Genomic DNA, 26375 nt, shown 5'->3' with positions numbered 1-26375 from the left:
GGTGATTGTCACTACCTATACATTTACTGAGCAACTACTACATATGTGTCAGGAATAATTCAAGATTGAATTGGAGAAATCCATGACCCCACATGGCTCAGTGCTGTGGGGATAATGAGCCAAGTGTAGTGGGCAGGTTTCTTGAAGAAGGCAGAATATGGGCTGGATCCTAAAAGATGCTGCTGCTGCTGCTAAAAGATGCTTAACATCTTTTAACAGGATTCTTAACAGGTGAAGATGATACACGGGGTTGCCAGACAGGAGAGATGTCTTGAACAAAGACATGGAGTGAAGAAGGTGGCGGGGCCTGCTTAGAGAATGCTCAGGTGGGACTGGAGTCCAGGCTGAGATGTGGGATGAGCAGAAGTAGGGCCGGGCTATGGATACCTTCAGTGTCAGCCTGGATGCAAACCTTCCTCTCTATCTCAGTTTCTCCAGCTCATTCAGCCCCTTCTCTTCCCCAGCACCCATTTCAGGGCTGAATACCTATGGATGCTTGGAAGAAGGAAACCCTTAGCCTAGATAAAAGCAAGACAGGCTTGGATGCCAGTCCTAATTCATCTACTATCCAGCTATGTGACCTTAGGCAAGATCCTTCCTCTCTTTGAACCTCAGTCTCTTCATCTCTAAAATGGGAATAGCCATACTTCTCCTGCCCATAGCATCCAGTAGGGTGTTCAGTCCGTAGTGGAAGTTCATTTCATGTCAGTTGAACTGGACTCTTGCAGGGCATCAAATGAGGTGGTAGATGGTCATATGATTAGGAAGATAGACCACAGACAAACACAAAGCCTTGTGTTATTGCCATAGTCAATGACCTTGAGCAGTTCTCACTGCATCCAAAGACAATGAACTCTCAGCCCTCTCTCTGCACACCAAGATCCCTCTGCAGAGAAGACAGAAGGGACATTCATCAATTGCCTGAACTGATGCCAGACATTGGAAATCTCCCAATGCATGCTAATGCCATCGACCCTTACAGAGATGTGCTGGATTTTCAAACAAGCATATTTGACTCTGATTCACCTCTGAAGAAAAGAAAAGTTACATTATTGATATGAAGAAATATCAGGAACAAAGTCAGTCATCCAAACAACAACAGTTCTCTCCAGGCTTCAAGTTTCCCAACTTCTGCTTAGGTTCAGGTGACACACCCTGGTTAGAGAACCCACCATGCCATCATCCACTCACTTGATTATCTAACAAATGCTCACTTTGAGCAGACCCCGGTAGCACTAAGAGAACACAGAGCAGGCCCTGTGCTGAAGAAGCTCCCGGTCTAGGGGCAAGAACAGGGCAGAACCATGGACCCAGACCACGGGGTAAGATGGTTCATAGGATTGGGTAGCCCAGAGTGCTGTGGGAGCCAGCACACTAGCTTGCACATTAGCTTGAGGTGCACAAAGCCAAAGAGGTTTTAAAGATACCAGACCCTCTGCAGGCTGGGCCCAGCTGCAGCCACAGTGCTTCTGCCCATATCCTCTGCACACCTGCCGACACCCTCTGCATCACCACACCGATGACCTGCAACCTTTCATCTGCTCAGGGCATTTCACGCATTCACGCCCCTGATTAGGTATGTAAAATGAGGCTTGGGAACCAATGAATGAACCCTTTTCCTGGAAGAAGATTCAGACAAAGTCCCATAGGGAGAAGCTCCAGTTGGCTCTTGGAATGAGTGTAAGTTCACCCAAGTTGCTGGTTAGGTACTCCGAAGGGCATGTGGGCAGAAAAGAAAACATAGGCAGGGGATGTATAGAGTTCAGTGTAGCTCAAGCATAAGGGGCACGTGGGGGGATCTGGAAGTTGAGGCTGGAGGCTGGGACAAGGTGGATGAGGGCCTTGGACACAAGCTAAAGAGTTAGGACTTTATCCAGTAGGTGATAGGAGCTCTTCATGGGTTCAAAGCAGGATAGTGACTTGATCAACCAGCAGAGTGACCACAGCGTTCTTGAAGTAGATTCAGAAGGGGCCATATTTTTACACATTGAAGGAGAAAATCCTACAATCTGACTCAAAGGTAAGAAAATGCACTCCAGGCCCTAACAGAGCCTCAGCCTGTGAGCAGTCGCTTCCGCTGCTAGTCTGCAAGGGGCCTAGGACTTCCCAAGGTCACCATTCCTGACAGCCTTTGATGTCTCCAGCAATTCTCCCCAGCTCTTCTAAACCATCACCTTTCAGCAAGTTCTACGCCAAGGACAGATTTGATGGTGAGCAAATGGCCCAGTGGAGAAATAAAATGCTTGTGTTTCTTCAGCAGAGCAAGCTGTTGGGGTTTTTTGTTATCATTATTATTATTTTTCTCTGAGCTGTACAAGTGGCAGAACATAATATCATTTATTCTAACTCGCTCTTGCAAATCAGAACTTTTTAATATTTTCCTTTCAGATGAAAATGCCATTTATCATTATCAAATGAAGTGCTAATGAAAACAACATGTATAAGAAACACATTCACACAGCAGAGCATGATGGAGCACCTTGTCAGCAGTCCATAGTCTTGCCGTTAATTTGATTTCTGCCAAAAATCACTTAAGTGAGACTTGGGGATTTTTTTCTCAGTGCTCCAGGCCTTTCTACTGAGGCCTGTTTATGCCCCTCTCCTGAGAAGACTCTGAAATCTTGAGCCAGTTTTAATCTAGCTTTTAATGGAATTCCCATTGATTACATGAGGGATGTGTACATGATGGGGAAATGGGGTCATGCTTGCCCATGTGTGTGTTGCTGCTCATTTATCTCACCCAAGATGTATGTGGCTGGTAGACTTTGGCTGCTTCCTTGTTTAGGTATGTGTCTGTTATGTGTGTGTTTATGTGCTTCAATCTGGGTGTGCCTCAGTAAGTGATTATGTGTTTGCGTCCTTAAGCCACGAGGACAGTATTTATGCCTAATCGTTCCCCATTGTAGGCCCAGCATCCAGCCTATTGCCTGACACATGTTGCTGCTGCTGCTGCTAAGATGCTTCACTTGTGTCCAACTCTGTGCGATTTCATAGATGGCAGCCCACTAGGCTCCTCTGTCCCTGGGATTCTCCAGGCAGGAATACTGGAGTGGGTTGCCATTCCCTTCTCCAACGCATGAAAGTGAAAAGTGAAAGCGAAGTTGCTCAGTCGTGCCCGACTCTTAGCAACCCCATGATCTGCAGCCCACCAGGCTCCTTCATCCATGGGATTTTCCAGGCAAGAGTACTGGAGAGGGGTGCCATCATGTTAGGCACTCCATAAATATTTATTAAATGAATGTTAAGTGAATGTGCCTGCATGTCTTCATGAGGCCTGCATTTTTGTCTGTATGGGTTCATATCTGTGTGACTTATATATGTGGGACCTTCAAGGTAGGAACTATCCCTCATCTCTTGTGCTTCATACAATGCCTGGCACATGGGAGGTGCTCCATAAGTGCCTGCTGAGTGAAAATGTCTAGGGGTTTCCACATATTTTTTTTAATGCATAATATAAAATTAACCATTTTGGAAATTTTTCTGGTGGTCCAGTGGTTAAGACTCCACACGCCCAGTGCAGGGCTCTGGGGGTTTGATCCCTGGTCAGGGAACTAGATCCCTCATACCACAGCTAGGAGCCTGCATTCCGCAACTAAGACCCAGTGTAGTCAAAGCAGAAATCAACCAGTTTTGAGTGCAAAACTCACTGACGCTCAGTATAAATTCACAGTGTTATAAAACCATCACCTCCATCTAGTTCCATAACATTTTTATCATCCCTCAAAAGAAATCGTGTACCCATTAAGCAGTCACTCCACATCCTCCTGCCACCAGCCCCGGGCAACTGCTAATCTATTTTTTGTCTCTAAGGATTTACCTGTTCTGGATATTTCATATAAATGGAATCATGTGACTTGTTGTGTCCAGTCCCTTTCACTTAGCATATTTTCAAGGTTCTCCATATATGTTTTAATGTTTCTATATTTAAGTCTGTTAGTGCTGTTTTAAGTCACTAAGGTGCATCTGACTCCATCACAACCCCATGGACTGTAGCCTGCCAGGATCCTCTGTCCTTGGGATTTCCCAGGCAAGAATACTGGGTTGAGTTGCCATTTCCTTCTCCAGGGGATCTTTCTGACCGAGGGATCCTGCATTGCAGGTGGATTCTTTACTGCTGAGAAACTAGGGAAACCCATAGGTACGTATTATGTGTTAGATATTTGGCACAACAGGTGTATCCCGAGGACCTTGCATAGAGTCCAGCAAAGAACAGCTAGCAATGAAGAAGCCTCCTTTTGCCGTTTCTCCATCCCCTGTTCTGTCTGGCGCTGCTGAGCCTTTGGGTAGTCTGTTCCTCAGCCCAGATCACCTTTCCTCACTCCCACCCCTGCTATAGCCAAGCTAACTCTGAATGATTCCTTAGTGATCTGCCCAAGCGTTACTACTCCAGGCAGGCTTTTTGGACCCCAGGCTGGGTTACGAGAGCCTCCTCTGGCCTCCCACTCCCCCACTGGGCAGTCACTGACAGTCTACAGGTCTCTCTCCCTCTATTGGATCACGGGCTCCTAACTGACAGAACTGTATCTTCTTCACTTTGTAGTCCCAGTGCTTAGCGTGTTTAGCTTATAGTGGGTAGCCCATAAGTGTCGGTTAAAAGAATGAATGATTTTTTTTTTTAGTAAAAGATGTTCCACATAGACAGAGCAGCCTTACAAAAGCCCTGAGGCATGAGAGGGTACATTCATTTTCAAAAATTTCTGCAGTTTGACATGACTTGAACCCTGGTGTAAATCAGGAGGAAATAAGAATTTAAATAAGAAGCAAGAAGCAGGAATGTGTCTATCACGAACTGCACTGAAAACAGTGGGAAGTCCTAGGAAGGTTTAAGCAAGTGCATGACGTGGTCGATCTGTGAACTAGAATAATCCGCCTTGCTATCAGGTGGAGGATGGGTTGGAGTGGACCAGAATACACGAGGGCGGAGCGTTTAGGAAACTGCTGCAGAAGCAGCCGAGTGATGAGGGTGGCTTGGTCCAGCATGGTGGCAGTGGAACTGGAAACAGAGACTTGAGCAGCACTCAGCGAAGTGTGGGCTGCAAACTGGAGCTGATTTGTGAGCTATAACCAGCCCATAATGAGGGAAGTACAAACAGGGAAAGGTGAGAGCAGGGACCTGGAAACCTTTATAGTGATTTGATATTTCAGAATAGCGTTTTGATATTGCTGAGATATTCTTATTGTATTTTATAGGACTGTTGGTCCAGAACATAGCAGAAATGGAAAAATTAAAGGTCCCTCACCACAGATAGTTTACAGGACATGCTAATGAGCGGGGTGGGGTATGTTAGAGACAGGGAGAGAGGAACAAGGATGTCCCCAGCAAGACTGTCAATGACACAGGCCATGTCTGAAGCCTCTCTGTGTCCTCAAGCAACCCCCAGGCTCATCAGGATGGAGGATGAACGAGGTCGAGGCTCCCACAGCATTCCAGCAAAGGTATCTCAGTCTGTGTGGGCTGCTATAACAAAATACCATAGACTGGGTGACTTCCACAGCAACAAATTATTTCTCGTGGCTCTGGAGGCTGGTGAGTCTGAGATTAGGGCATCAGCAGATTTAGTGCCTGGTGAGAGCTCGCTTCCTGCTCCATAGTCAGTCATCTTCTTGCTGTATCCTCACATGGAGGACGGGCAAGGGAGAGCCCTCTGGGGTCTCTTTTATAAAGTCACTAATATCATTCATGAGCGCTTTTTCTCATGATCTCATCACTTCTGAAAGGCCCCTACCTCCAAATATCATCACGCTGGGGCTTAGTTTTCAAAGTATGAATCTTGGGGAGACACAAACATTCAATCTATAGCAAAAAGTGAGGAAAAAACCTGGGCCCAGAAGGAAAATGGGCTCTGCGTCTAGGTGGTCAGAAGCCACAGAGGTATCCAGCTGTGCTTCCTTCTACCACCAGTTCTGCCCTTGCTCTGCCTAAAGGAACAGGACAGCATGAGCTTCTGTGGAAACCGGAGGCATGGAAGACTCTTCTTTATCCCACATTTAATCAGCCACCAGGCACTGTGATCTCGAGAGGCAGTCGAGTGTGAGGTTGAAAGCACGGACTCTGGAGCCCGATTTCCTGACCTTGACTCCTGCCTCCACCACATACTAGGCATATATGAATACACATCAAGTGCTTAGAACACTGCTTGGCATATGATGGGAGTTCTGTGTTATGGTTAATGCTATTATAATAGTTGCTTCTACTTCCTAAGTGTCACCCGGATAAACCTGCCCTCTCTCTATGCCTAGTCCCACAGTCCCAAACCAGGGCACCACCATTTTTGTCCCCAGACACAGCAGCCTCCTCTTCCCCAGTAGCCTCCATGTCTTCCATTGGATTGTCCTTTGCTCCATTCTGGCTCTTTCTGAACCATGAATCTGGCCATGTCACTTTCCTGCTTAAAACCCATCAGCGGCACTCCACTGTCCTCAGGAAGAAGTCCACACTTGCAGACATAACTTACTATGCCCTTCATGAGGCAGCCCTTTTGATCCTCTCACAGCCTCAGCATTTGCCTCAATTGCCTCCACACTGCATGCATCAGCCTCCTGAGCACTTCTCAGCTCCCCACAGCAGGAGCTTTTGCATATTCTGATCTCTGTGTCTGGATCACCAGCCCCCACTCCTTTATCAGACCAGCTCCTCTGTCTTCAAGCTATAGCTTCTGAGATGCAGCTTCTGACTCCCCAGGCAGAATGAGGAGCCCGTCTGCTGTGTTCCCATAAGCCCCATCCCTCCTCGACAGCGCTGACCACACAGTGTTGTCTTCCACTGACAGATCTACCTCCCCAGTCTTGAGTGCCTCCGGGGCAGGCTCTGGGCCTAACCCATCTGTGCAGAGGCTCGACAAACCCATATAAAATGGGATTGAATTGGAACCAGCCCAATACTGCATTTTAAGAGCCAGAAAGCAGAATAAAGTGGCTGGATCCAACTTCTCCAGGAGAGGCTCATGCGTGGGCAAGGGGAGCAGGGGATGTTCTTTTCTCACACAGTCCTCTTCCTGCTGCCAGCCCCCTTCTCGCCACGTGAGTCTCGTGAGTTGACTCCAGATGGGATGGGCTTGGCAGTGGCTGCCTGGCTGTGTGCCCACCACCCGTGGGCGCCCAGGAAACACTTGCTGAAAGGATCGGAGGACCATCCAAGCCGTCCAGCTCTCCAACTCCTGCCAGGAGGCATTGGAGACAGGAGTAGGTGGCAAGCAGGAGGTGGGTCACCTGAATCTCCAATATCTCCATGAACTGGAGTCCATAATCCCTACTGTAATGATTGTCGTGGGTGGTCAAGGTCACAGATGTGGGCACATCATGGGCACCTTTTATTCCTGCTCAACCCTTGTTAACTTTCTTGGCATCACCAGGGAAACTGAGGTGAAGAGAATGAGAAAAATCACAGATTTGGGTAAGAGCCCACTTCATTGCAGTGTAGATAAGAAGGCTCTCTGAAAATGTACAATATCTGCCAAGGACTTGGCTCGTTTTTAAAAGCCCCCATGGGTGGTGAACTGGGCACTGATTTATAATGTTTAGGAAGCAGAGATAAGCAGTTCAGGAAACATAAGGTTGTGTGTATATGGAAGGGAAGTGAATTGAAACACTACTGTTGAAAAGAGCTAACATTTATAGAGAGAACAGTGCTATATATATATATAAAATCCAGAGCATCTTCTTTCTGCATCCACTAACCCTAGACACTCACATACTTAGGGGCTGACTGTTCTCTTCATTTGGGAACTTGACTGAGAGCAAGCTTTGGAAATTTTGCAAACCCGAGTCCATATTCTCGACCAGCTCACCCTATTAGTCACTTATTCCCTTCACCATTCAAGTGTCAGCCTTCTTGCTTGTAAAATGGAGACTGTCATACCCACTGCACAAGTGTGAGGATCGAGGGAGGTAATGGATGTGAAGTACCCAGCTCAGCTCCTGGCCAGTTGTAGACGCTTAATAACTGTATTCCCACTCCCTCCTACTCTTCCTAATCATAAGCTCCCTTATTTGCTTATTTAATATATCCTGTATGTGTGTCTCTCAAGCTCCATTCTAAGATCTGGGAAAGTAAAGAGCAGGATGTAGCCTTCCCTGCCTTATGCAGAGCACCTAGTTCACTTTTAAAATAATAAGAAAGATGGGAAAAGAGAAATAAGTTTTCTCCATTCAGCCAGAATATGGTACGCTGAGAAAGACTGCAACTTTAAAATCTACTCACTATAAGCATTTAATTCTCCCTAACTTTTCTCCTTCCTTTTCTCACTTCCTTTCTCCCACAGATGTTTATTTTCCAATCCTGGAAACACGAAGATAAATAAGACATAGTCCTTACTTTGAGGAGTCCACATTCTAATGGGGGAAACATCACGCAGACAGATGTTCACAAGACATGGGTGCCTATATGGTGCCTTGATGTACATGCCCACAGTGGAGGCCAGTGCTGTGACAGAGGGAAGCACCATAGTGTGGAGGCCACAGAGGACACCTGAGAATTCAGAGAAGGCTCTTTGGAAGAACTTACTCATGGGCTAGATCTTAACAGAAAAGTGGAAAAGTGACATGCAGGAGCAGGAATGAGAAGATATAGTGAAAGGAGTGCGGCCATCAAGTCAGGTGGACTGCAGTTCAGAGCCCTCTCCCTGTGTGGCTCAGGGTGACCCATGTACCCTCCATGGAATTCAGTTTCCTCTTCTGTAAAGTGAAGTAATAATACCTGCAGAAAAGGTTATCATAGGTTTGTTGGCAATACAGAAAAGACTTGCCATATATTAGGTGTCAATGGAAATTAGGTCCGTCCCACCAACCACCACGGGGACAATGACCTTTCCTAAAGGAGTGTGTGAGTGTGTGTGTGTGTGTTTGTGTGTGTGTGTTAGTTGCTCAGTCGTGTCTGACTCTTTTCAACCCCATGGGCTGTAACCCACCAGGCTCCTCTGTCCGTAGCATTTCCCAGGCAAGAACACTTCAGTGGGTTGCCATTCCCTTCTCCAGGGGACCTTCCTGGACCAGGAATTGAACCCGTGTCTCCTGCATTGGCAGGTGAGCCACCTGGGAAGTCCATCCTCTCCTTTTCTAGATTTGGGACATACAGTTCAAGAAAAAAAAATCCCTGACTTTCTTCCTTCCTTTTCAAACTGAACAAGCTCCTGAACTTGTCAAGTTCAGTTCATTTCAGTTCAGTCACTCAGTTGTGTCTGACTTTTTGTGACCCCATGGACTGCAGCACGTCAGGCCTCCCTGTCCATCACCAACTCCCGGAGTGTGTTGGTGATGCCACTCAGCCATCTCATCCTCTGTTGTCCCCTTCTCCTCTCACCTTCAATCTTTCCCAGCATCAGGATCTTTCCCAATGAGTCAGTTCTTCGTATCAGGTAGCCAAAGTATTGGAATTTCAGCTCAACATCAGTCCTTCCAATGAACACTCAGGACTGATCTCCTTTAGGATGGACTGGTTGGATCTCCTTGAAGTCCAGGGGACTCTCAAGAGTCTTCTCCAACACCACAGTTCAAAAACATCAATTCTTTGGCACTCAAGAACTTGTCAAACATAAATGCAAAATTATGAAAAAACAATAATAAGTGGAAACTCCAGTTATTAAAATGTATGGGGACTAATTATTGATCTGATGATATGCTGAATAAAAAGAAAGCGACATGCTTGGATAAAGGGAAATCTTTTAAAGTCATAAATATGCATATGTTTATTTTCCTCATCTGCACTGGAAGCTGCGGTAGGGTGTATTGTCTTAACAAATTACAAGGGGTGACAATGCCATGTTCAGCCCGATGTGTGATATCTCCCTGCTCACTTATTAACTTCTGCCAAATTAAACCAAGGGCACCCTCCCCAGCATGGGACACAGGAATGTGTAATGCAAATATGGAATGCTATTAGGAAGACTGCTGGCTTCAAGTACACCGGCTTCAAGTGGTTTCCAAGGAAACTGATGGCACTGCCAGCAGAGGGCGCTGCTAAGAGGGGCAGCACCTTGGTTCTATTCCTGGAAGAGTGGCCCTCCCACCCAGCTCTCAGTTTCCCCTACAGGCATTTCTTGAGCCACCCCGCTCCTCCCACATCTCACCACTGCCCTGCAACTCCCTCACAAAATAATTGCCACCCCTCCGAACCTTGGTTTTCTCACCTGCAAACTGGACCTCCTAGTGTGTGTGCATGTGTGCTCTCGTGTCCAACTCTTTGCGACCCCATGGACTGTAGCCCACCAGGCTCCTCTGTTCATGGGATCTTTCAAGCAAGAGTGCTGCAGTGGGTTGCTATTTCCTTCTCCAGGGGACTCCCCAACTCAAATTCGCATCTCCTATGTCTCCTGCATTAGCAAGCAGATTCTTTACCATTTGAGCCATTGGGGAAGCCCAAATCTCTTATTACCAGGAGATTCAGGTTAATGGTGAGAAGCTGAGACTCTATCCAGAGTCAGGAAGGCCCCACATTCTAGCTGTGTGATCCTGAGCTATAATAACCTCTCTGGGCCTCAGTTTCATCAATTAAATGGGGAAACAACAGCCATGCAAACCTCATGGGATTGTCTGAGAATCAAGGAATGTAATACATGGAATGCAGTTAGTCAGAGCTAGGCTACATAGTAGATCTTCAATAATTTGTCAGCTATTGTTATTATTGCCTTCCTCACAGCTAAATTAAATCACATAAAGCTTGTGAAAGCAATAAACACTATGCCTCCTCAAAATATTTTCTCAAATGTAAACAAATGGCTCTAAATTCACTCCCTTCAAAAGACCTCACAGCTTACAGATATATCAGCTAGGCTGGCTGATCTCTGTCAGGTCTGGGCCCCAGGACCTAGCACAAGGCCAGCCCAGGAAAATGAGCAGAATCACTAAACTTTACCAGATATTTGTTCTGGGGAAGGCTCTGGGCTAAGCAATTCACAAACACAATCTCATCAAATAGTGTAGTCCTTCTTAAGGTAAGAAGAAGCACCACATAGTTTTTGTGGACTCAGAGAAGTCAAATCCCTTACCGAAAGTCACACAGCTAGTGAGTGGTGTATCCTGAGCAGACTGCGTCTTTCTTCCCCAGAACTTTCATCACTTCTGAACCTAACTTTAACGACTGCTTCTTAGAGGGGAAGGAAGGTGGAAGGAGGAGAAACTACTTCACTTGATCCTCTCAGCTTAGACTAGGGCAGGGACATTGGTTGGGAAGCTGTTTCCACCTTCCAAAAGGGAAAGGTGGTCGAAGGTGACCACAGCCTCAGCAGTTGGGAGTAAGGGGAGAGCTCACGCATTCCATGGTGGAATGGAGACGTGTCTCAGAAGGGGCACCTTCAGGATTTGTTCAGTTGTTAAGTAAACGAGTGCTGAGGAAGAGGGATGGATGGATGCGTAGATCGTAGTGCTGTTGTCAGAAACATGGGCTGTGAATCATCACCCTCGTCCTTAACTGAGAGAGGTAATTTCATGCCACACCCTGAACTAGGTGCTTTACATACATGATCCCATTCAGGCCTCACAGCCACCCTATAAGAAGCTACTGTTGTCCCCATTTTACAGATGAGAGCATGGAGGCTTCCAGCAAAAGCCTGTTTGGGACAATTTATACTGCCAGTGACTTGAACCTTATGAAATAAATATCTTACCAGCCCCTTTTAATCATGAAATATATGCCCTAGCTATTCAGTCCCTTCCCCTGACACAAAGAGGTTGGGGTGTCCTATGCCTCTACGTTTGTGCCAGAGTCACAATTCCAGCATCCTGGCACCAGACTCTCCCTCCTAAATTGTTCCTCAGGCACCTCTCCCAGCAAGTTTAGCGAGCCTGCCTACCAAAAGAACTTGGAGGCACCCAGGAGTTCTCGAAGGGGACAGGCAAATCAGCATCTCCCCACTGATGTACCTAAATCTCTGCTGTCCACCCAATGTCTACATTCCACTGTTTCTGAATCCCTGAGTTCTCCACCCCACTGGCTCACTCTGCAGCTTGGGTGTCAGACTCACAGCTACTTGGAGCCCCGGTCCCCGGAGAGCTATCACAATTGGGTAAATGCAGCTGCTCTTTTGAAGGAGTAAGTTGAGGGCACTTAGCAAATCAACTTCCTAATGAATCTTTTCAGGTCTGGATAGAAGCCGTTCCGTTACTATGGAACTTGGCTTGATTTGGAAATTAATGTGGTAATTTACAGCCACTCTGCCAGGCAAGAAGATTACAGGAGAGGGAGGGAGAGAGTGAGAGGAGAGAGATGTGCGGTGGCAGAGCCTCAAGAGGCACCAGCCTGGGGCACGTCTGGAGAGCTGGGCCACACACACGGTGTGGGGGCAACACGGTGGCTTCTGCCAGGCTGGGCCTACGTGGGTCAGAGGCAGAGAAAGACACTCCTCCAAGCAGACCCCAAAACTGATGACCTAACTCCTCTTTAGGGATTTGAGTCACCAATACTGTTAACTTATATTTTTCTTGAAATGTATTCACTTTTTGTCTTAAATAAATTTTATATCACATCACACATGAAAAATCTATGTTACATACCAAGAAGAGAAAAGTTAATGTAAAATTAATTACACTGAAAACAAAATTAACATTTCAGAGAGGCCCTTGCCCACTAGAGGTTGAGTCTGAAGCTTCCTTTCTATTTGGGAAAAATCAAATATTAGAGAAATACTCAAGACACAGTGTGAAACCAAGGTATATGTACCTCTTGATATAATCAGACAGATTGAAAGAAGAGTTAAATGGAATCCACTTTTTCAACGTATGAGTTCATTGCTATTTCATACAATGACCTTTGTAGTTTATGTATTTGACTAATGTTTACATAGCACATACTATGTGCCAGAGGCTGTTTCAAAAGCTTTTTTAAAAATTAATTCATTCAATCCATTTAATTCATCTAATAGTCCTACATGGTGCAGCATTCTTTAGCATTCTTCCTGTCTTTAGAGAGAGAAACTGAAGCACAGAGAGGTCCAGGAACTTGCAAAAGGTCACCTCAAACCATCTTACATGGCACCTAAAATCATGCATGCCCTGGTGAGAGTGACCCAGGCCACTGTCCAGGCCTGAGCTGCAAGCGCGTGGTAAGGATACTGTTCAGGCTTAGAGTAGCAGTGTCTGTGGGAGGCCCCCATCAGGCCACCCCTCTGGGGCCGTCTGGGGCTCTCTGTCTGACTGTGAGTCTGGGTTTTATGACTAGCAGGGGAGAAACAGCTGGATGCTGATCCAAAGAAGAATTCCAGAGAGACGGTAGTGGAGTTTTTGTTTTGAGGAGAGGGTGGTTTTTTTTTTAAGCGTAAAGAAATACACACAAGCTTGAGAACCACTGCTTTTTTCTGTTAACTACTGAAGGACGTCTCTGAACAGTGCTCCAAGGACCAGTCTAGGGCTGCAGCTGGAGATCAGGTGGTTAGATCTGAGTTCCTCTGGCACAGGAGTGGCAGCAGGGGTGCAGATGGGACCTGTGGAGAGACGAGGGGCTGTCTTCTGAGGGCTTCTGTGATCAACCACCTCTGCAAGTGCAGGCAGGTGCCCTCAAGGAGCCCCACTCCAGCAGTCCCACCCAGAAGAGGCCCTGCCTGGTTCTGGCTGCAGAGGGTAAGATGTGGGGCAACCTTAATCAAAGCTTCTAGTGGATGGTGGGAACCCTGCATCTTTACTGTGATAACCCTGCAGTATTTTGGAAATCATTAAAGCATCATTTTCTTTTGCTTCTCTAAGTACATGAGCTTTGCCCAGTCCAGGGTAAAGTTGAATCTTCCAGAAGGAATTTCAGAGAAAGATGAAGTAATATGTAGCTTCCAGTATTAAAAAAAAAAAAAAAGCCAGAATTTTATCTTGGCTGAAATTGAAAGCAGTAGTTTCCCTGTAACTAGTTGGGGGAGAGAGGGGACTCTCAAACAGAATGCCTGAGCATCAATAGAAAAACTAATGCAATCCTTCTGCAGAGTTGGGCTAGAGTGTGAGTTAAATTTGAAAGTTCATGATAGTTAATGGACTTCCCAGATGGCTCAGTGGTAAAGAATCCACCTGCTAATGCAAGAGATGCAAGAAATGAGGGTTCAGTCCCTGGGTTGGGAAGATCCCCTGGAGTGGGAAACGGCAACCTACTCAGGTATTCTTGCCTGGAAAATTCCATGGACAGATGAGACTGGCAGGGTCACAAAGTGTCAGACATGTTTGAGTTACTGAGCACACACACACAGGGACATATAATAGTTAACATTGGCTGCCCATTTCCTTTGCATCAGATTGTTCATTTGACAAGTGTTTTACATACACAGTCTCACTTAATCTGAATAATCGTGAGGTTGGTGCTAAATATTGTCCTCCTTTTATGGATGAGGAAAGGGAGGAAGCTTAGTAGCTTGGCCAAGGAGGCAATTGTACCCAAGAAGCAACCAGTTCCCTCGGCCACCATGACTCAATTCCCAGAAGCAGTCAGAATACATCTCCGGTGAGAGTCTGTCTCCAAGACCCACATTCTTAGGCTCACACCACTCAAGGGTTCATGTCATATCAGTGTTGGGCTCAGGTCAGTCAAGGACTTACCAGGGAACTTTCAGGTAAGAATCTCTGTTCTGTATCTCATGGATGCTAAAGCCCACAGAGGTTCTAAAGGCAACTAGAAATACACAGACCCTAGTCTGCCTCCTCTGGGCACCTCCTAGGACCTTAAACAGACTAGGCATCTGCTCCCACATTCAGATTCCATATCTGTAAATAACTCCAGGGCTTGACACATTTACTTGGTAGTCCAGTGAGTGCCCCCAGCTGCCACAGACTCCAAGCATCAGCTCACATGAGTTACCACACTCTTCCTCCCAGGGGGCAGCTTAAAGGTCAAGCAGGACCTGGTTTTCCCTCTGATTCCTGGGACATTGGAGAAGGCCCACCTCCCCGTTCCACCTTTCCCCTGCCGTCTGCCCTCCAGACACAGTCCAGCAGAGAGGGGTCTGCCCCTGGAACACCCAGACCTCTTGTCCCCATCAGGCCTTGGGCCTGGAGGTCAGCCCAGTTCTGCTACTATCTACCACATGACCTTCAACAGGGAAACTACCCTCTCTGAACCTCAGTGTCCTCATCCACTAAATAAAGGATTGGAGGCTCTCAGGTTTAGCATCTACTGTTCCTGCTGTCTGGCAAATCCTCCCTCTACTTCTTGACTGGCTAATTCCTGCATCTTCCTAGACTCAACTCATGTTATTGGGGCAAGGAGGTCTTGCCCCAACTTTCATCTTCTACCTCCTATCCCAAGCCAGATTACACCCTCCATGATAATATTATTTACCTTATTAAGCACTTACCATATGCCAGGCGCTTTTCTAAACATGCCACATATATTGATTTATTTGCTTCTTGCAATGCCACCAGGTGGATACTATTAATATCCTTATTTTACAGAGAAGGAAACTGAGAAATAGAGGCAAAATGAATGACTCAAGTTCACTTAGCAAATAAGTGGCAGAGCTGGAATTCGAACCCCTGCATGGTTCCCATGTGTGATGAAAAACTGTGAGAATGTATGAAGGAAGTCAACTTGCCTTGTCAGAGTTCCTATTTAGATATATGAGCCCATTCAGGGAGGTCCAAACAAACTTTTCAGCCAAATTATATCTTTTCTCTGGGCAGTATTATTTCTCAGTTCAGTTCAGTTCAGTCACTCAGTCGTGTCCGACTCTTTGCGACCCCATGAGTCACAGCATGCCAGGCCTCCCTGTCTATCATCAACTCCCAGAGTTCACTCAGACTCACGTCCATCAAGTCCGTGATGCCATCCAGCCATCTCATCCTCTGTTGTCCCCTTCCCCTCCTGCCCCCAATCCCTCCCAGCATCAAAGTCTTTTCCAATGAGTCAACTCTTCACATCAGGTAGCCAAAGTACTGGAGTTTCAGCTTTAGCATCATTCCTTCCAAAGAAATCCCAGGGCTGATCTCCTTCAGAATGGACTGAGTAGATCTCCTTGCAGTCCAAGGGACTCTCAAAAGTCTTCTCCAACACCACAGTTCAAAAGCATCAATTCTTCGGTGCTCAGCCTTCTTCACAGTCCAACTCTTACATCCATACATGACCACAGGAAAAACCATAGCCTTGACCAGACGGACCTTTGTTGGCAAAGTAATGTCTCTGCTTTTGAATATGTCATCTAGGTTGGTCATAACTTTCCTTCCAAGGAGTAAACATCTTTTAATTTCATGGCTGCAGTCACCATCTGCAGTGATTTTGGAGCCCCCAAAAATAAAGTCTGACACTGTTTCCACTGTTTCCCCATCTATTTCCCATGAAGTGATGGGACCAGATGCCATGATCTTCGTTTTCTGAATATTGAGCTTTAAGCCAACTTTTTCACTCTCCTCTTTCATCAACAGGCTTTTCATTTTCATCAAGAGGCTTTTTAGTTCCTCTTCAATTTCTGCTGTATCTGAGGTTATTGATATTTCTTCCGGCAATCTTGATTCCAGCTTGTGCTTCTTCCAGCCCAGGGTTTCTCATGATGTACTCTGCATAGAAGTTAAATAAGTAGGGTGACAATATACAGCCTTGACGTACTCCTTTTCCTATTTGGAACCAGTCTGCTGTTCAATGTCCAGTTCTAACTGTTGCTTCCTGACCTGCATATAGGTTTCTCAAGAGGCAGGTCAGGTGGTCTGGTATTCCCATCCCTTTCAGAATTTTCCACAGTTTATTGTGATCCACACAGGAATTGCCTCAAATCCAACTTTCTGGCCAAACTCCCAACATCCATAGTTCTGTCTGTTGACATCGTCAAGCTGACTCTCAGTCAACTCAGAATAGAAGTCCTGGGTGTGGAGGCACAAGGGCATGGCAGAGGTGTCAGAAAACTTGGGCTGAGCGTCTGACATTCGACATGATTTTAGACAAGTTCCTGCTCCTCTCTGGACTGGTTCCTCATTGAAAAATGGGGATACAATACCTACCTTACAGACTGTGAAAAGATCAAAAGCTTTTTGAAGTTAGGGGGGAAAAGAGGAGGGGAAATCTCGCAAAAACCCCTGGACAAGAGAGAAATATTTGGTCCACAATTACTCAGCCAGCAGGTACCTGAGCCTGGTGCTGTTGGTGTTAGGGCAAAAAAAAAAAAAGCCTGCTCTCTCAGAGTTTCCATTTGAAGGTGACATTTGCACTGGAATTATTTCCCAGACCTGCTCTTCCTGAAGGAGCCTGTTTCTATGAAACCACCACATTCCCCCACATCAGAACCTCAGGATCCCCACTTGCAGGCACCCATAGCCGCACTCACTGCTGTCTCCTCTTCTCCCTCCTCTGCCCCACCTAGGTTAAGGGGTGGCCTCTGCCAGTTCCTCCCCTTCTCTGGGCCTGCTTCCTCTTCTCAAAAATAAGGATCTGGAGTCAGATGGACTTTCAGGAACGTCTAAGCGGCTGTCAGGGATTGTGTGGTTTTTTACTCTTTCCCAGAGGGTATCTCTCCTTTGCTTGATAAGGTGGTGGAGGATGGTGGGGGTGGGGGAGGAAAATGAACCCACACATCCAGGAGGGCCTTTGGAGATAACCAGACATGTTCCCATTGACACTGAGGCACTAAGGTTTACTCCCTGGCCACGTCAAGCATCTTCAAGTTCCTTCACCTCCTGCTAAGATCACATGCTGCTTTCTTTGCTGGGAGCTCCCCTCCAGTCCTTGCCTTTCTGGTCAGGCCCTATATTATCTGTAAACTTCAGAGCAGAAATCACCTCCCCCCTAGTCCATCTATTTCTGCCCTCATTGCACTAGAGTATAATTTATTGATTTGGACATCTGTTCTCCCACCACACTGAGAGCTACTCAAAGGCAGGGACTGTATTTTATAATATTGTGTCCCCGGGCCCTAGGTCAGTGCACGGCTCATAGCGGGTTCTCAACTGGTTATTGAATGGATTAAATTGAATGTAATTTAAAGTCACCTGCTGAAGTTCTCAGTTTCAGGAAATGGCAAGACAGGGACTGGAATACAGTCCTAGGCATGGTAAATCCAGCGCGCCTCATCTCCCTGTAGCTGCCAGGAGCTGCCCAGAGGAGGGGTGTCTGGACCAGCCGTCCTCATTGCCCTTCCTCCAGAGCAGGGATGGTCTTCAGGAGTTTGGCTGCCAGAGAAGGTCCTCAGGATGCCCTGGGGCCACTGTCCATGCTGGAATTGCTGTGCATCCTGTTTCCTTCCCTGTTCCCCTCTGAGTCTCCACCAGCTCAGTCCCTGGCTTTCTGGGGGCTGAAGCCAAACCACCCTTTCCCCCTTCTGCTCCCTCTCCCCAGACCTCTATAAACAGGGGTGGGAGCCCAGCTTTCTGAATGAGATGGGAGGAGACAAAGAGAGCCAACCACCCCCATGCCTGTGGAGTGCCCAGTTCATATTCCTGCTGCGACTGTATCTAAATTTGCAAATCATCACCCCATGCCCCACCATCATGTGTCATCTTTTATGCATGGCCACCTCTGCCGTGCTGCTCGGTCAGTTGCTACGCAACCGACGACGGCGCCGCGGGGGCCTGACATTAGTGAAAGCAAATTGACCAGAGGAGCCCTCATCCCGCATGCAAAGCAGCCAGGGCCTCCCTGAGCCACCCTCTTCTTCTTCTCCAGGGCCAGACCCTTGGACCACAGCCTCCTGAGCTTAAGCTGTGGACGGGGGAAAACCCAGCACTCCTACTTCTCCAAAAAAGGCTGAAATCTGGCCAGTGACAAGAACTACCTCCAAAGGGAAAGGGGGGGTAGGGGCCAGTGTAGCTTCAGGCTCTAAAATTCTGAGTTTCCAGTGGGATGGACATTGACTCCCACAGGAAGGAAAAGGGGCTGCTACTCACTGAGTGCGTACTATGTGCTAGGCATGGTGAGAACAGTACAATGCAAAAACTCTAACTTCCTGGATTCCAGCCCAGCTCCACCATTTCTCAGCTGTGTGTTGTGCATGCAAATTTATAAGGACTGAGATCCAGTCACGGAAAAAGGCTGTCCTCAGACACCTCAGAGAGAAATAAAAGGCTGGATAACAGGCTGGAGGGGGAGGGAGACCAGCAGAGCAGAGGGATGAGAGATGAGAGAAGGCAAGGAGGGGAGGATGCACCTTGCCCTGAGTATTGCAGGCCTCTGAGCCGCCTGTTGGGAGGAGCAGAGGAAATTAGGAGTCGGCAGTTCTAATCTCCTGTTCTGCTCCATCCCTCATGGTCCCTACCCCCAGGAACTTGACCTCACCAATCTCCTACTTGAGTATATGCCATTTTGCACTGGGAGGCAGCAAGCCATGCTAGAAAGAGCAAGAGCTTTGGAAATGATTAGAACTGGCTTCAGATCCTCAAATCCTGAAGTTACTTCAGCCTTTTGAATTCCGTTTTTCAATCTGTAAAATGGGCATGAGGATGCCTACTTCACAGGGTTAAACAGCTAACATTTGCAAAGTGCCTAACGGGAAATCGGCAAATGTTGCTCTTCTCCCCCAGACTTCAGTGGCTCCCAATTGTCAGAGAACAAGTCCGCTTCCAGAGCCCTACCTGGCCCCCACCACTCAGCTTCCCCCTCTCCCACTCCCTGCACCTCTGTACATGCGCTCAGACTGCTGTGTCTGCCTGGTAAACGCTTCCAGCTGTTCACTTTCTGAAATCTGGTCTACCTCTCAGGACCCAGGAAAAATAAACTTCAGCTCCAATAGGCAAGCCTGCACTACCAGGGCATGCCCTAATCCACTGAAGTTTTCCAGCAGAAGAAGGAACAAGGAACCAAGAAGCGAGCTTCCCTTCTTCAGGGGTTAATTCAAGAAGCTTTCCCAAACTGTGCGATGAGATCACTCAAAGATCAATCATTTATTGAGAAATGCCATTTCTGTGACTCCTGGATTCACAGGTCTACATCTCACCCCAGGATGAACAAGCCCTGAGGATAAGCACAGCTCACAACTTACTGGGCACCAGGCATGGTTCTGAACCCTATAACATCTTGGACTTGACTAACCACTAATTCACAACTATCTGTTAACATATTAACAGTATCTTTAATCTTTATACAAATTGGTGAATTTTACCTCCGTTTGCTAAGGAGGAAGAGAGGGAGCTAAGCTCAGAGAGAAAAAGTGACATGCACAAGGTCACACAGTGGATTGCTAAAGAGAAAACTGGAGCAGGAACGCAGTCCTACGTGAAAATAGACTATGAGGCTGTCATATATGGACTTCATTTCATCAATCATCATTAACATTTCAGAGAGATTTGCCCATTTTTAAAACCTGCAAGTTACCAGGGGAAGCCATTTATCTGTTTCTTGTCAGGACAAAGCCTGTACCCAACCTAGAGAGGGGCAGCATGGAAGGTGCTGAGAGCGCCAGCTCAGCCGTGGGCCCCAGGGCGCTCCATCCTCTGAGGAGCTCCCTTTCTCTGAAACAGAAGGTAAGTTTACCTAACCCTTCCATGCCTATTCTAAAGGGCAAAAGTGATATAGACACCCAAGGGCTAAACTATGAAGCCTTGTTAGGTTTTAGTATCCCCGTAAAAGAGGCTTTCCTCCCAACTAGAAGTTTACCTGTTTCTGACATGTGCATTTCTTTAATTATTCAACATTGAATTGTCACTTGTTTAAAAGGAGACGTGCCAATTGTATTGCCTTCGTGTTGTATTGAAAAGCATTTCTTCATTATTTGGACTAATTTCCAAACAAATTAAAAACTGTTGTAGCAGTTAAGCTTTGACTGCTCCATCTATTAGATTCAGAAGATGGCAAATTCCTTAAACACAGATATAAACAGTTCTGGTAACACAATCTGATTTTATATAATTAATTTTCTGCCTGAGAAGGCAAAAGTTCTCCTTCCCGCTTTCTTTGCCCTCAAGTTCCTGACAGTTCTCACACTTCTGGCAGACTTTTGGTTAAGGAAAAGCAGATTCTGTTACATGGGATTCTGTTGTGTGTAAAAAGGTAAATCCTCTCAAATGCCCTTTGATCACAGAGACGGCAAGGGTAAAGGAAATCAAGAAGTTCCTTTATGACCTGACCTCATTGCTTCCTGTTTCTTGCCCAGTTACAGCCACAGCAAACACATCTTCCTCGATGCCTGGTCACTCACTGAACCAGCAGCCTCCAGAGCCCACAGCCTGAGCCAGCCTATGGGACAGAGATGCCCTGGGGGTGCTCAAGGTTTAATAGAGGTGTGAGGCTGAAACAGGTGAAATAAGGAAAAATATGTTTGCAAGGAATTGTTTAAATAGCAAGAGAGTTGCCTGGACTGAGCCCCTTGTGAAATGATGGGCATATTAGATGGATCCAAGGTCTAGTCTGTGAACAAGATCAGGATTCAATGTGAGACCACGTCTATGGTTCACTGTATGGCCGGGATCAGACTCTAAGGCTGAGACAAAGGTCAGGGCTCCATTTGTGACCAAATATCAAGACTCAGGCTATGAACAGGACTAGGACCCAGTCTGTGGCCAAGACCGAGACCTGAGACCCACCACCAGTGTCTGGCCACAGCCAGGCTAACTTGTGATCAGGGTCTTGGCTCAATCTATGACTTGCCATTGGGATTCATAAATGATTTAGTCTCTGCCCATGGATTTCATAGTCCAGTCAGGGAGAAAGCAACCAAAATTACTCTATCAACTGTTAAGAGCTTGTGAAAGAGGAGAAGAGGAAACAGTATGAGCATGAGCGTTGGTCACTCAATCATGTCCGACTCTTTGTGACCCCATGGACTGTGTAGCCTGCCAGGCTCCTCTTTGTCCATGGAATTCTCTAGCCAAGAGTTCTGGAGTGGGTAGCTATTCCCTTCTCCAGGGGATCTTCCAGAACCCAGGTGTCCTGTATTACAGGCAGATTCGTTGCTGTCTGAGCACAAGAGAGGGCCAAATTGTCTAGTCTTGAGGACCAGAGAATATTTTCTCAAGAAGGTGAAGCTAGAACTGTGATGCCTTAAGGACCTGGGCAGCTTCATTTTAAAGTCTTTTTTTATATCATTGTTTTGAGCATGTGGCTTCATCCACGTAGTGGTCCTCCAATTGCCCCCAGTGCTCTGTTGGATGCAGAGTTAGTTCCAAGGGACTCTTCTGCTTTTCTTCTAACCCAGGTGTCACCAACCCCGGGCTACAGTCCATGGTCTGTAAGGAACTGGACTGCAAAGCAGGAGGTGAGCAGCAGGTAAAATCTAAACCACTCCCCCTACCCCAGTCCATGGGAAAATTGTCTTCCACGAAACCAGTCACTGGTGTCAAAAAAGTTAGGGGGCACTGCTCTAACCAATGAGGTCCTAAAGAACACATAGTTTTCTTCAACCTGAGTACTTCCCAGTATCTTCTGTCCACCGTGGAGTTGCTCTGTTTAACCCTGAAACAAATTCCCAGATAACTTTGTGTCTTTGGTTTGGTTGGATGTACTGGATTTCTACATGGGGATCCACTTACTCCCTTGTACTACTCATCTTCATCCTGAAGCACAAAGCTATGGACCCTTTCCCTTGGTTTGGATTTAATATCCCTCAGAGGAACAGAATGGTGAATAAAATCAGACCGTGAAATCAAGGAAACCAAGTGGGTTCTGAGGCCTCAGGAAAATCACCCAATCACTCTGAGCTTCAGTTTCCTCATCTGTTAAGTGAAGCTGAAGCAATCATTGCCCATACTGCAGGGTGTTTTGGATGCCCAGGCAGAGAAGTGATGTAAAAGGACTCTGGAGATGGGGAGAATTACAACAAATCTCCCAGAGATAAAGAAGTTCATTTCAACTTCATGGGACTGGTTGATTCTCACTGGGGTCCTAGGAGGTAGGATCCCTGGCCCCCTGTGTCTATTCACAGTCCAGGTGTGTGGGTGAGGGAAGACTGTGCTTCTGAGCCACTGCTTTGGGACATGAGCACAGTTTGTATGCCCACTTGTATATCAATGTATATACCCTTATTGTGTCTTACATTGGCTTGTTTAGAGCAGACTCTGAGATGGGGAATTCATGTGCAAATGACTTATTAAGGAGATGCTCCCAGGAGAAACCAGTAAGGAAGTAGGAAAAGCAGGACAAGAAGCCAAACAAAGAAGTGATCTCAGGAAAAAATCCTACGGAGAGCATATCTTAGCCTGATCTTGCAGGAGAACTCTGGAGTGTAAGATGTCCCAACTCAAGAGTGGAGCTGGGCTTTCACACTGTCCCTTCCAACAACCACACAATTATTGGTGAACTCCCAGAAACTTCTGGCTGTCTGGGATGGTGGGTGACTGCTAGTGTCCAGCAGCCTGAGAGCTGTCCCCTGGAGAAAAATCATAGGTGCCACTGAAGCACATGAAGTGAGGGGTGGAGATCCAAGGAGGCTGTGTAGAGCACCATCATCCGCTAGAAGGCTTTCATTGGGATTGGTTTCCCCCAGCATGTGAATTTGCTTTCCAGTCTCTCCAGCTAACCCTTCTCATTTTCCTGTAAGAACTCTACTTTGTCTGTCACTTAAATGGTGGTATTTCAGGGGCTTAAAACCCTTCCCTGACTCCTGACTGCCTGTAGGATAAAGTCCAAGTCTTTTCACATGATTGAAAAGCCCTTTCATGGTTTGTCCTCTGCTGAACACCCCAAGCCTTGTAATTAACATATCCCCCTCACTCTACCCCCAACAAAAAATTCTGTGGTATGGGGAACATATGGGGTTCTGAGGAGCCCTCAAACTCCTCAAGCCCAGTAGGGAAGATGGGGAAAACAGAGATATGACAGGAAAATTTAGATCTTTTAGGAAAAAAGATAAGGTATATGACCCAGTCTGGGTTCCATGAAGACACCCCAGGGAGAATGTAAAGGATAGGGAGGGAATTTGCAGAAAGGGTTGTCTTGGCAGTTTTTACAACATGAGGGAAAGGTGGGAAGAAGTGCAGGAGCAGACCTGGCAGAGAATGGTCACGCATTAACTCTTTGTGGAATGAATGAATGAATGCATAACACAGCCTGGACTTTGGAATTCAAAGGCCTTGATTCCTGACTCCTCTGCTTACTTACTGAGAAACATCCAACAAGTCATTTAACTGCTCTGAGCCTCAGTTTTCTCATTTAGAAAACAGGGCTAATGAGACTATCTGAGACAATAGATAAATATACCTTGCTTCAAAACCCTGCTGAAAGGTTAGTTTTCATTTATTCACCCATTCAAATAATATTTTTGAGTTCCTGTGCTATGCCAGGCCATGTGCTGGAAATTAACTTACAAACAGGATTTAGATGGGGACTCTACTTGTAGACGGAGAGGAGACACATTTAGGAGAGAAGGTGAGAAGAGGAGAAAGTTTAGCTTTCTGCTATAATCAAGATCTGGGAGCTCAGAGACAGTTTGACTCATGTCATCTAAGGAGAAGATTTCCCAAAGAAGATAACATTTGTATGACTATGCCCTAAAGGATGAGTGGGGTCTTGCCAGATGAAGAATGGGTCTGGGTAGAAGGAGTTTATATGGAGACACAGAGGCAGGAAAGAGAAGTGTGTTTAGATCTTCGGAACTGGTCTGGATGGCAATTGTGTAAATGGGATGATACTGAGACAAGAGGGAATGGGTAAGTCTCTTGAGGTCAATGGATGGATAACTAAACTGTAGTACATCCAGACAATGGAATATTATTAAGCACTAACAAGGAATGAACTACCCAAGGCATGAGAAGATATGGAGGAAACATAAATGCATATTGCTGAGTCTTAAGTATTATAGATGAGACCCAACAACTTAGAGAAGTCTGAACCACCATGGACATTCCTCAGAACCACACTAAACACAGCACAGAATAACGGCTACATACGTTCAGCGTGGTAAGGCAGTAATTTAACTTCCTCTTCTTTTCTTTTTTGGCTGCACCACGTGTGGCATGCGGAATCTTCCTCTCTAACCAGGGATCAGCATATGCCCCCTGCAGTGGAAGTGCAGAGTTTTAACCACTAGACCACCAGGGGAATACCTGAACTGCCTCTTAAAATATGAATTAACACTCTTCAGAGGAAGATTATAGTACTCATGATTTCTACATGTAATATCCACAGTGTCCAGTGTTCAATAAGAAGTTATTAGGCATACAGACAGAAAAATACAATCCATATTCAAGGAAAAAACATCAAGTATATTTGTAAGGTGGCCCAGATATTGGACTCAGTAGAAAAAGAAGCTGTTATGGATAATCTGAATAATGAAAAGAGATATAGTGAACAATAAGTAGTCTTAGCATATAAATTTTATTGTTGTTTAGTTGCTAAATCATGTCCAACTTTTTTGTGACCCCGTGGACTATAGCCTACGAGGCTCCTGTCCATGGGATTTCCCAGGCAAGAACACTGGAAAAGGTTGCCATTTCCTTCTCCAGGGTATCTTCCTGACCCAGGGATCAAACCTGTGTCTCCTGCTTGGCAGTCAGATTCTTTACCACTGAGTCACTTGAGAAGCCCTTAGCAGATAAATAGAAACGCGATGGTACCCCACTCCAGTACTCTTGCCTGGAAAATCCCATGGATGGAGGAGCCTGGTAGGCTGCAGTCCATGGGGTCACTAAGAGTCAGACATGACTGAGCAACCTCACTTTCACTTTTCACTTTCATGCATTGGAGAAGGAAATGGCAACCCACTCCAGTGTTCTTGCCTGGAGAATCCCAGGGATGGCGGAGCCTGGTGGACTGCCATCTATGGGGTCACACAGAGTCAGACACAACTGAAGTGACTTAGCAGCAGTATCAACAGACAAATAGAAATTACAGAAAAAGAACCAAATGCAGGGACTTCCCTGGCAATCCAATGGTTAAGACTCCACACTTCCACTTCAGGGGGCGAGGGTTCAGTTCCTGGTCAGGGAACAAAGATCCTGCATGCTGCACTGTGAGGCCAAAAATTTAAAAAAAAAAAAAAGAGAAACTTCTAGGCCTTCCTAATAATTACCACACACACACAACCACAGCAGCACCACTACCACACTTCAGCAATCTCTCCCTTAGATAGTTATTCACTGTGGAAATATCTGTTCAACACGGTTCTTCTTGAAAATTTTGCTTCTACATCATGATAGTCATTACATACTAGCTTCCCGTGAGCTTTGTTTGATTCTATTGGCAAGGAATAAGACGAAACACCTTCTAAATACTCTTGAATACCCCTCCCTGAAGAGGTCTTAACCAGTTATCTATTTCTTTTTTTTTTTAATTAAGTCTTCTATTTCTCCTCTAATTTTTATTTCTATAACTTACTATTACTATTTAAAAAAAATAAAGACTCTTTTTATTTTTTTTTTAAGGCAAACACCATGTATAGTCTTTGGGTGGCTGTTGGTGTTTTTTTGTTGTTGTTTTTGTTTTTTTTTTTTAATAATTCTTGTGTGTATGTGTTTTTTTCTCTCTCTCTCTGTTTTTTTTTTCTTTTCTTTCTTCCAGTTATCTATTTCTGTGTGACAAACCATCCAAAACTTAATGGCTTAGCACAACCCTGGCTCAAGACTTC

The sequence above is a fragment of the Capricornis sumatraensis genome, chromosome 2, assembly GCF_032405125.1.
Source record: "Capricornis sumatraensis isolate serow.1 chromosome 2, serow.2, whole genome shotgun sequence".
Lineage (NCBI taxonomy): Eukaryota > Metazoa > Chordata > Mammalia > Artiodactyla > Bovidae > Capricornis > Capricornis sumatraensis.
Note: the sequence above shows the minus strand (reverse complement) of the source record.